This window comes from Calidris pugnax, unplaced genomic scaffold, assembly GCF_001431845.1.
Source record: "Calidris pugnax isolate Ruff unplaced genomic scaffold, ASM143184v1 scaffold24, whole genome shotgun sequence".
NCBI lineage: Eukaryota > Metazoa > Chordata > Aves > Charadriiformes > Scolopacidae > Calidris > Calidris pugnax.
In genome coordinates this window covers 10,357,658-10,370,174 of record NW_015090922.1, presented here as the reverse complement: position 1 = coordinate 10,370,174, position 12,517 = coordinate 10,357,658, and the positions used below count along the sequence as shown (strand labels likewise).

Here is a 12,517-nt window from a genome sequence, read left to right as displayed (position 1 = left end):
CCACAGTTTTTTTAATAGCCTTTGACCGAGTTCCAACCATGACTAGATCCGATCTCTTCAAGCGGTGACTTGGCTGGCGTTTTGTGTGTTTGTTTCTTTTCTTTGTGTGCCTGTTTCTCTCCCCTCACGCTCCCCTGCCGCGCGCCGCAGTCTGTGTCGTCCCCTCCGCGCCTGATTGGCTGCCGCGGACTTCCGGTTCCGGCTGGGGCCCGGGCCGTGAGTGGGGGGTCCCTGAGCTGGGAAACCCCTCGGTAGGGCGCCATGCCATCCCATCACCCCCGCCACCTCACCTTGGTTCTCGTCGCCGGTGCCGCGGGTGCTGCTGCCGCCGGTGCCGCTCTTCAAGTCTTTCACTGGGCTAACCTTATGGAAGACAGCTGCAGCAGTGGAAACTATTTCAAAGCGCTTCAGCAATGTGCATCAGCCTTGTTTAAGCGTAACCCACCTTTCAGATGAGCACGGCAAACCCGGCAATCAACACCTCTGCCCATTCTGCTTTGGCTTTGCCTATAGGCAGGTTACCAGATAACACAGTAGCTTCAGTTCTGTGGACAAAGTTTGTAAGTGGGATGAAACCACAAAACTTTTAGATGACCATCAGTTGCTATTTGCCATCATGCTTAATTATTCCATTATAATGCCTTCTGCAGATTATGCAGTATTTTAGGATTGAGACTTCCCCGCTTTCAGTCTATGTTACAGAAGTACTAACCATCATCTGCTCAGGAGTATACCTGAGAATTGTAGGATCTTTCTTACTGTTTCTGTAACACTTATGTGTCTCTCCAGGTCTGCAGAAAATAAAGCTTTCTGCCAACGGGGAATAAAAACATAGGTATGGATCTATTATACTCTGAATTTTTAGCCATGTCAGGTGAAGATGAAGGGAGAAGATATAAAGAAAATTTTAGCTATTAAAGTTTGCTTCTGTGTTTCAAGGCTGGAATAATTACTGAGAACACTGAAAGATGTGCATGACAGCCTACTCTGTATCTGCTATGGTGGTAAGCCCTATGTTCATGGCAGTGACCATGCAGTTGTCTCTCAGCAGCAGAAGCTATCAATTCCTGACTTTTAACTGTCTATGGACAAGACTTGATTTCTTGAGGCCAAGAGCTGGAGCCTATTGAGAAATATGTAAAACTGTAAAAGATAGTTGCCTAAGCTATCAGCAAAACAGTGATATGTTAAGGCCAGGAGTGGCATGCCTGGCTTACCTTGTCTGTTTAAAGGGAACTGAAAGAATGCATGTGTCTACTCTTTCTAATGTAGTTCTAGTGAAGTTTTCTATTAACAGGAGAGTGTTTTTCTCCATCAATTTGTGAGCCATCACAAAACAGTTCCTTCAGTGATGGCACATCGGGTACAATGCAGGATGTCTGAGCTTCAGTAGCTTGTTTGTAGCTATGTAAAGTTGCATAGAGGAGACATCCCTTCTGGCTGGCCTTGTAGAGATCACAGGAATGAGTAGATTACATCTTTCTCCTTGATGACCTTGCCTACTCTTTTCCTCTATATCTCTGGTGCAGCCACAACCTGTAGGATCGCGGTGGAGTGTGCATTTTGCTGGCAAAAATCAAGATGTCAGCCAATAGTTGTGGCACTTCACAGAATCAAAAAATTGTAGGGGATGGAAGGGAACTTCAGAGATCACCTACTCCAACCCCCCTGCCAAAGCACGGTCACCTAGAGCAGGCTGGACAGGAACGCATCCAGGTGGGATTTGAATATCTCCAGAGAAGGAGACTCCACAATCTCTCTGGGCAGATTGTTCCAGGGCTCTGTCACCCTCAAATTAAAGAATTTTTTTCGCATGTTCAGGTGGAACTTCCTGTGTTCTGGCTTGTGTCTGTTGCCCCTTGTCCTGTCACCAAGCAACACTGAGAAGAGCCCGACCCCATCCTCTTGACACCTGGCCTTTATAAGCATTGATAAGATCCCCTTTCAGTCTTTTTCAGGCTAAACAGACCCAGGTTTCTCAGCCTTTCCTCATAAGAAACGTGCTCCACTCCCTTTGTCATCTTCATAGCCCTCCACTGGACTGTTTCCAATAGTTTCCTGTCCTTCTTGAACTGGGAGGCAACTGGACACAGTACTCCAGATGTGGCCCCACCAAGGCAGAGCAGAGGGGGAGGGTGACCTCCCTTGACCTGCTGGCCACACTGTTTTTAATGCACCCCAGGAGGCCATTGGCTTTCTTGGCCACAAGGGCACATTGCTGGCTCATGGTCAACTTGTTGTCCACCAGAACTCTTGATACAGCACTGTATTTCATCCCCAGGATTTTTGTTATGTGTTGCCCTCAAATCTGGTATTGGCTGAAGACTGAGAACGGTAGATGTCAAAGATCATCTCTGTGCTCTCACAAAGCCACCATTGCTGTGTTCTCTGACACACTTGGGACACCTTCTTTCAGCATTCCTGGCATCACTTCTTGCCTTTAAACCTGTAGTCTGGCTAAGGTCTGTGACATAGTTGATGTTTTAGAATGACATGTTTCAGCAGATGAAGAATGTGGATGTCCTAGGATACCTCAGAGATTCAAGTCCTGATCCTTTTCTGACATGCAGTCCTCACAAGTATTTTTAAGGCTTGGGAAGGTCTACAGGTAATACCTAAAACATACTTAAATACTTAAATGTACTTAATTTGGAAAACTTCAGTATAAGGATCAGGACTTGGACTGTTTTCCTGAATTCACAGCAATGCCACGTGTCTAAGACTGAGGGCTTCAAGGAGGTGCTAGGATTCTGATGTAGGCCAAATGATGGTGTTGGACATGACCTTCTTAGAAACAGTTTCAAAGGTAATCAAGAGGGAGCAGAAAGTCTAGCTATGATTAGCTAAATTTTTCTGTGACTAAAGGATGGGTAATGGGGAAATAGAGGCAGTGGACCCTTATCTCTGCATTTTTTCATTGTATTCAGGTAGCATTACTATAATGATATACATGACACTTTGTGTAAGGCTGAAAAGCTATCAATTCTTCATGAAGTTACAGAGGCTTGTTTCTGCTGAAATCCTGCAGAGATGGAAAATGATGGCTGCCTTCCCTGCTGCTGAGAAAAGCTTGCAAACCCTGATAACTGATCTTGCAGTACTTGCTTCAGTGCCAGTGTCTTACTCATGTGTCCTGTGTTGGCAGTCACAGACAATTATTTGAGCTGGAAAGCTAGGACAGCACGCATGAGGTGTCTGTTTTTGTGGTTAGAACCTGGGTTTTGGCTTGTTGCAATGTTAGATTATGAGTATTAGTAATCTTTTGAATCTGCTAAACTGAAAACTTAACCAGCTAAGATCTGGGTGTGAAAGACCATGTGCCGCCAAGGTTTCACTATGGTGCTGCATGGAGCGGGCAAAACAAGGAGTTTGCAATGTGTTGTTAGACTGGTTGCAGGGTGGGGGGGATGTCACAACTATTTATGGAGCATCACTAGGCTTGAGGAGCTTCCATGACTAAAAGACAACATTACATAAGAGTGATCTACACACTCAAAACCCTGTAAATATGTCCCCTTTCCTGTTTCTGCCTGGACAGATTCCTCTGATCGATCTAGATTGTAATGAATGTTCATCTGCCTTTGTATGTGAGTTGTACTTGATCTCTCCAGAGACACATACATCCTAGATATTGGACCTGTGGCCCTCCATGCCCTGGGCATTTATCCTGTTCTTATCTGAAAACTATATCTGTCCCTGGATATCTGCCATACCAGCCTGCTTCCTGCAGGTGCCCATAAATTGTAAGATTTATATGACCATGTTCCTGGATTATGCATGACCAAGCTCCAAATCATTTAAGGCATTGTTTTGGCTTGCTATCTTGCATACAACCTTCAGTGCCTGTAGTTTTGTCCAATAATGACCCGGGATGCTGATGGTCCACGTGATGTATACTGCACATAAATGGCCCATATAGCCATGCTGCTCTGATCCAAATCCTTGATCCAAAGAAAAATGAGATTCCCCTGGGATCACTCTCGCAGTAAGACAGATCAGACTTTGTACGTTACAGCTGTGGCTTTATAGTTGTCACAGAGATGAAGGCATAAACGTGGTCATAAATAGGTTAAAGGCTACAAGTACTGTAGAGGTTGATGCCTGTTTTGCAGGAGAGTTGTGCTATGTAGGTATTTGAAGGTGATAGCAGCAGTGTCCAGTGAAAACCAGCATTTCTTTCTCCACCCAGAATAGTAGGAAAAGGGCCTTGAATTTACTTACAAAGGAAGCGGGACATCCAGAAACGTCGTTTCCAAATCTGTCATGACTGGAGAAGTGGAAGCAAAGGCCTCCAGCTGGGTGCAAAGGCAATTCAGGGCACAGTGAAGTACACAGATGATCACATTTTTTTTCCAGAAGAAATGGGTGTTCTGACTTCATCTGAGATTTAGGATGAGTTAAGGCTGAGCTGCCAAAGCCAGTCTTTGGTCTGTTGTATTATGGATCAGTGACCGCTTTTGGGCGGTTTCACTCAGGTTTCTATCATTTTATGAATCAGACAGTATGATGTTATCCATTTATGAACATTTCCCTCACACAAATCTTTTCAGCAGCCCATGAGCTTGTCAATCTGGGCAGAGGTAACTGTTGTGATGTCAAAAAGGCACAGCTTTATTAGGCTGTGTTAAAATGGGAAGGGATTTTTTTTTCCAGCCAATTAGTACTGAAGAAAAAAGCAAAACCCATGTCTTCCTCAAACACAGCACACCATGTACTTCTTATTAAGGACAATACGTGTGCTGAGTGTCACATTTCAAACTTCAGCTGTTTTTGCTGTTGCCCTATTCAAAAACAAGTATGGTTAGAATTTCATTACAATGGGAAAAGTGTGTGTGTATATTTGTTTCCCACTGTTCCATAGCACAAAAGCTGTTGGGAATTTGCTCCCATTTTAGCAAGATGTACTGGTGTTGTGTTTTGTTTTGTTTTTACCCTAAAGCATAAAAAAAAAGAGCTTCAGAAGTGGATAAATGTGTGAAACCAAGAGGCTAAGGAATAAATTATTTTCCAACTTTAACGAGTGTTGGTGCTATTCCTGTGATAGTTGGCTGAATTATTCAGCTAAGGATCTCAAAGTACATAAAATTAAAGATATAGTTAGTGTATGTGTTTCTGGAGGTTCAACTGAGACTGGGCTATTGTGTGATGTAGTGTTACTTCTGTGAGTCGCTTTGTGGCTTCTGTGTTTCACTGCAGGAATCTTTTTGTGGCTGGATAGGATGCTTTTAGGGTTCTCTTACATTATTCCAACCACATTATGTAGGGTGAAAGGGTTAGTGTACATGTCTAATTTGACAAGATAGATGAAGTGAAGAAACCAGTCTTTATTGTTGAGATAGGGAAATGAGGTGAAGGAGATATATGCCAAAGATCAGATAGATTAAGGCTAAGAACTGAGACCATGTCTGACAATTCTCTTAATGATAAGAGAAAGTATTTCTGTTTGGTTATGGCAAACTAAAACAGGTAGTCTGCCATACTGAAGTGATGTCTGTTAACGTTTTTTTGGAATTCCCCCCTCTCCTCCACCGCCTATTCACAGCTAAATGTATTTTCACTAACAATGATTCTGCAGTGCTTTTGTACTATATGTACAGGAAGCTGAATGAGTGTCTGGGGACCTTTTAACTGGATCTATAAAAAGTCTGTGTCAATAAAATCCTGTCACATCTATCCTTCAGTACAGTGATTACAGAAGAGGAAAAAAGAAAGACACTGCTCAATGTGACTGCAATATTCCAGCGCGTAATCTTCTCCCATGTGGTCATGTTTCCTCAGATAAGAAAAATTGCCGCTCTGGTGTCAGTGGGGATGGGGTCACTGAGTGGGAACAGGAGCGTTTTCATTTTTTTCACAATGGACAGTTGTTTTGTGTGTTTTCCTGACTGGATAAACTATGTCCATGGTTACTGAGCAAAGTTTATTTCTGTAGGAAATAGGTAACCATGTTTGTGCAGTGGGGGTATCAGAACACAGAGGATTTGAAAGAAAGGGTCCAGAGGTCATCAGTAGAGGGGATATGATGAGGAAATGCAGTGAGATATATCGTGTGGATTCTGGCATATACTTCATGGGATGCTTCCTTTCAAGCGGTGGTGAGCAAGAGAGGGGAATAGAAGCTCTTTGATAACATAGCAGCAGGGTAAACTCATTTCAGGGCCAGCTCTTCACCTTGTATAAAATAGTGCAACTGATTTATGCCCACAGAGGATTTGGTTTGAAGCTTTAATTGCTTTCTTGGCTAAGTTCTGTTTTCCTTATGTGTGCTCAGACTATCAAAAGAGTGTTAAATGTGATATTTCACCAAAACCTGTTGATCCTGCCACCTTATTTGTTCATTATGTTCTCTTGAAGTATTGCTGCAGAGTAACTTTATTTCATAGCTCCAATAAAATTGTGGCCAGAACTACAAATGGCTTTGAGAATGCCAACAGCATTCTTAAATTGTCCTTTCTTGTTAAGTGACCAGTGGAATGCTGTCAGACTATAAATGTAGAGTTAATCTTACCAGATAATTTATGCCATTGCTACAGTGTTTGTATCCTGTGTTTCCACATTCATCTTCAGGTTTCCACATTGCTTCAGGTATAACGTGCACTGTGACCTTGTGCAACTGTATTGCCTAGAGCACCAATTAAACTGTAACTGCAGCTCATGTAGGTATGAGTGTAAAGCTGAGTGTTGTGGAGAGTGAGAAGTGTTGTGCAGAGCAGACTAAAGACCCTGCCCAAAAACCAGGATGGAAACTCTGGCAGTTGGTTTCTGCTGAGTGCTTTGCAGTTATCCTGCCTAAGTTTAGGGTCTAAGGCCCTTCCAAATTAACATCTACTTGAACTGGATTTACTCTTGAATACTGCATAATGCTTGCAAGGAGAAAGCAATGATACTATCCCCAAAGGGTTGACAGTATAAAGTAACAATGGCAAGCAAATAGTGGACAGCAAAAGGGATATTTTAAAATCACTTTGGTGGGTAAGAATAAAATGCATAGAGAGACTGAATTATTTAGATGCGATCAAAATGTAGGCTAAAAAATGTGAAATGTGGGCTTAAACTGAAATTTCAGGCCAGCACCTTATTGGCAGAATGTGCACTACTTTTGATTCACTGTTGCTTTGTGCATGAGTGTATCCATATTTTAGTTATACTTGAATCATAATCAAATATTCAAGGTAGAAAAAATGGCTGTAGCAAATTCAGATGTGACTGTATACCTGGCTGCTTGTTACCATATTTCTGAACCAGGTGGTGGAACAGGATGCAAGAAAGTGCATCTGTGCAGAAGCCATCTGTGTCTGGGTTAGCAGGGAACTGGTTACCTGAGGGTGGCAGGCTGATGTTGTGATGGAGCAAGTCAAAAAGAATTCACCGAGACCTTTTCTCTTATAATATATGCTATGATCTTGTACAATAGGTTAGAAAAAAATGTACTCATTAGAAAACTCATCATTACTTTCCTCATATCCTCCAAAGGATTTCAAAGTTTTTAGATCTTTGAAGTCTCTCTAGAAGTGGTTGAAAGGTGTGAAATTGTGCATTACGCTACACTCATAGTAAAAGATCGTTTTTGCATGGGTAATGTACCTGTCTGAACTGGAGCAGACTTTTTGTGTTACCTTTTCTCTCATCGTGTGCATATTCTTGGTATTGGGAAGCTGTAATGCAATCTGGTACTCAACAGTTTGTGATGTACAATCAGTTCACTACTCTTATAGCTGTAGTAACGCCTCATAGTTGCAGCACGTCTTTATGTAGCACAAGAAAGTCATTGGTCCTCACAGCATGCCTGAAGTGCTGCTGGAGGCTGCAATGAAGAAAGTGAAATTAGGAATTAGAGTAATTTTTTGGCTCATGCAGTCCATCTGAGGGAAAAAGAATGATTGGACCACCTGTCAGTGGTAAGCCTTTTCCTTGATTGCCATTCTTATGGGCAATGTCAGCTGAAGCTCCCTGTGGGCTGAATGCAGGAGGATTTATGATGATTTGTATTACAGATCATGGATTTGCTGCCGATAAATAATGGGTGTTCAAGAAGGTGGTGTGAGGCTGTGCACAGCACCGCATGGTGGGAAGATAAGACCCAACAGACATTTATTAAAACAAGAAAGGAGAAAACTGTACACAGGGAGGAATGTTTTCTCCATGAGGGCAGTCAGGCAGTGGAGCAAGCGCCCAGAGGGGTTGTGTGGTCTCTGTCCTTGGAGGTTTTCAAGACCCAGTTGATCACAGCCCTGAGAGTTCTGGTCTGACCTCACGACTCAGCCTGCTTTGAGGAGCAGGTTGAACTAGAGATATCCTGAGGTCCCTTCCAAACTAAAGTATCCTCTGATCCCATTACAATTTACACCACAGAACTTTACCATGTACTTTCTTGAGGAAGCTGATACATTTTTTTTTTAGAGGAATCATACATCTCTTAGAAATTATTCTTCAGCTTTGATTAAAGAATTCTATCCTGTTATAACTATTTTGTTAATTATGCTTGTCATTTACAAAATGGATGACATCTTATCTCAAAACTCAACTTATTCCAAAACTCATAGTAAAACCAAAAACCTCCTACCTCTTTTGTGCTTTTCTTCTTTTCCTTCTTCCTCTCCAGAAAAAGTTCCCAAATAGAATTGAAAAAAATCCCCTGATTGTTAGGTGAAATATCAATATAGAGGACAATATTTATTGGTCCAATCTTTGGCTCCATTTTAGTGTTTTTAGTTTGTGTCCTTAAATTTAGGATGATGTCTTTTGTTCTTATTCAAAGAAGGTTCTGCTAAGTCACTGGGGCAATAAGAGTAAATTGTGGGCCACGCAGGGCACATAATTTTTCAGACATACATTGGAATGGTAACTGGAAGTTCCCATCATCTCATTTTAGGAGTTAATACTCAAGCATAACCAATTGTTTTGTGTCTGCGAAAGTCATAGAGGAAAATACTTTTATATTCTTAGAAATGCTATATTATATTGCAGGAATGAAGTTGCAAAAAAATACAAGAGGAGAATAAATAGCATGACATTGTTCCAAGATATCTATTAGGAATTCTCTGAGCTAAATCCATGCTAGAAATTCAAGCATGTTTTTTGCTTGAATCTTTAAATGATCTAATGCACATGGCTCAGTTTTTATTCACCATATGCAAAGGTGGTATATATTCAAGTCATTAGTGAGAGGATAAAATTTTGAAATCTTTGGCATCGTTTTTGGTATTTAACTGGAAGAAGAACATGATAAGAATCACATTCAGATGGTATTTGAAAAAAGAATAGGGTTACATTGTGCTGTCAACTCTGCAAACTTTACTTACCTATCTCTTCAGCTAGTATCACTTATATCTCAGTAGGGCTATTGATTTGATAAAGGAGGATTTAGACAAGTAATGGTGGCAGAAGTAACTTAAATTCAACTTGTTTGTCCCTACACCATGAAATAAATTCCTCTTTAACAAAGGCCGATCTTCTGTCTCTTTTTCTCATTCTCAATGGTAATGTACTCCAGCTGTAGTAACGTATTTAGCAGTGAAACACAAACACCAGTAAGGAATGAATTAATCTCATATAGATTTGTTGTCTAAAAGTTACACCTATCTGAAGAAGTAGCTTTGGCTACTTCCAAAATTAAGGCAAGCAACAGGTGTTCTATCAGAGCTGTTCATCCCATTATAGGAATATTTTGTTGACTAGCTTAAATTTTGTTCACATTGTAGTTAGTTAATGCTACATGAGATAAGCCCCACTATAAGCATCATAGAATTTCTTCTTTTGTTTGCAGAAGTGGTCGTGTTTATATATATTGATCTTTCAAGGTGGAGATGAAGTACATTAAGAATGGTATTCTAGTATTCAAAAATAGCCTGTGAGTCATTACAGGCTATTTTTCTTCAAGTATTCGAGGAAACCTACATTCTCCCAGCTATTATAAATAATATTTTCATTGACTAAAGTGCCAATCTTCTGTTGCAATTTGTATATTATGTAGCAGATTCATTCCTGTTCAACAGCTTTCTGAGCAGTCATTTACTTTACTGTGCCACAAAGTGGGATGCAAGCCAGCAACATGAACAACATAAAATAATGATAGTGTGTACAAACCTATCAGTAGCACACCTTCAGCTCAAATATTTGCTGTATGCAATGTTTTGGTCCTGCAGTGCACAAAGAACCTTTTGTCCAGAAAGCCAATAGAAATCATGGAGAATCACTTTATATTTTCTGCAGAAGGCTGTGAGATTAGCCAGAGCAGGAAAATACCAAAGCGTCAGTCTTGATTATGCAAACATTAATTCAGAACAAAGATTTTGCTTTTATAGCTGTATTTTTTTTTAACAGGTACACTGTTTCTCAGAAATACGAGAAGACACCAGGCTCAGTTGCAGTCCTAAACACACTTTTGCACCGATTTCCCCAGTTTCTTGGCTGCGTATTTAAGGTGAGCCTGTAAACCAGGGATTACTGAGTCCTGCAAAGGCAAAGTGACATTAAGGGTGGCAAAGCCACGCAGTCAGAATTGCAGCTGCGGAATTGATACACCTGATGTGGTCTCTCTTCGAAGATCTGAAAGGATTTGGTATAAAATGAGTTCGTGGTTAGTTATAAAATGAATTAGAAAGGGCTAGTTATAAAATCTTGCAGTGCTGATTGTGATGAATATGCTGCTTCAGCGACACTAGCACTGAGGGAAGTATTTTTTTCGCCAGATCTCTATTCTCAGTGGGAAATATCTGAACCTTGCTGATGGTCAAGTGGCCCAGAGACACAATACACAAAATAGACTAGTTCTATTAAGTTGCTTTTTTTGACATCTCTCCAGCCCAGTTTGTGCTTGGAATAAGGTGAGGTCCCCTCTTCTATAGGCCCCCTGTATCTGACAGATGAAGCGACCCCAGGGTTCCTCGACGTTCTATTACTTGTGTTTGACTGACTTGCAGAACTTCAGTCCCCTGCTTTATATTGCCAGTAGGTCCAGCTTTCAGCAGAACCGTGCTGGCTCTTCAGATGTTTTAAATGGAACAATGCATTATTCATATGCCATAATATGAATTCATGGCCCTTCCGCAAAGGAAATTACTTCTACCTACTTCTAAGACTTCTCCCATTCAAGAAAATTAAATGAAGCACTCAGAGACGTTTTTAATTGCTTACGACTCAGTTGAGAAACTTCTAAGAATGAGTTTCTTTTTGTAATGTAACTTGAGAGCTCATTCATTGAATGTAATTATGCTGTATGATGGATTGGGAAGTATAAGTGGAGAGCTAAATAAGATGGAGATGACAAAATAATGGTAATAAAAATAATAGTGCTTGGGTTATGTGATACTTCCTGACAGTGTACATCACCACACTGTCACTGTCTTTGAATACTAATGTAGCCTTGTGACTTCTTCCTGTAGCATACTTTTAGCAAACGGCTTGCATTGTCTCTCTTTGGTTCTTTAGTGTACAAATGGCTTGGCCACAGGCTTTGGAGCTCTTTGGAAAGGTGGGAATGAGGCAGCCTTTCGTCCTCCCTGTGGAGTGACTGCAGACCTGCATCCTTGGGGTCAATGTACTGCCCTTCCTGTCTGTGAGATTGGGTGGGATCTGTGAGATCTGTGTGAGTTCGGGAGACTAGCCATGCCTCTGCTCTTTCCCTGCCTGGGGGCTCAGCTGGAGTCCAAGACGAAGCCTCCAAAGCGCTGGAAAGGCCACTGGGTGCAGACTCATGTGTGTAACACCATAGTGACCCAGATAAGGCACTGAAGTTGTTTACCACTAATGAAACCTCCATGACTTTTTCAATAGCAGTGTTAGAAAAGGCTTTTATAGATTCTTTAACACAAAGCAAACACATTTTATCAGTCACATGAATGAGCGTGTTTGCCTGTCTAAATTGCTGTATGGTACCAGGGCTGTTCCTGTTAATCTGTAACTAGGAGGCTGGCTGGAGAAGAATCAGTTTGCCACCTTGGTGAAGCCTTCACTGTGGCCTGCAGAGGAGAGCAGCCCACACAAAAGTAACTAATAGAGGTGGCCGAGGTATAGTCTCAAAGAGAGAACAGGAGTACTTCTGAACATGAGATATGTGGGGAGGAAGGGCTTATTGCTAAACATTTTATTTTCTGAGTGCTAACTTTTGCTGTAACTTAAGAAACCAGACTACATGTGCTTTCCAGACTCCCTGGTTTTGTCTAGTGAGACGAATCCAGCCTTTCCCACTCTTCTGTTTCTCTTTTCCCACCCTATTCCAGATGTGCAGGCCTGCATAAACCAGCAGGATTCCAATTATAATGATACTTTCCCATTCACTATTCATCCAGTTTTTTCTTGATGTGAAAATGAAATGTGACCCAAAATAACCCAGTTTCGGGGAGGGGGACACGGACAGAGTCTGTCATTACGTACATGCAATTCATTTTTCCACAGTGGGTTTTTTTTTTAATTTTATCTTTTTTTTTTTTTTTTTTTTTTTTTTAAAAAAAAAAAAAAAAAAAAAAAAAAAAAAAAAAAAAAAAAAAAAAAAAGTTCTAGGAAAAATATTAAACCC

The 12,517-nt window shown here is 41.1% G+C and overlaps 1 long non-coding RNA gene across 1 annotated transcript in view; it reads left to right on the top strand.

Moving 5' to 3' along the window:
- The window catches only part of LOC106892888, a 71,720-nt gene that overhangs the window by 57,167 nt on the left and 2,036 nt on the right, over window positions 1-12,517 (top strand). The window contains exon 6 of the long non-coding RNA XR_001412951.1: window positions 10,324-10,423. This is a non-coding gene — a long non-coding RNA (uncharacterized LOC106892888). The remainder of the gene's footprint in view (window positions 1-10,323; window positions 10,424-12,517) is intronic.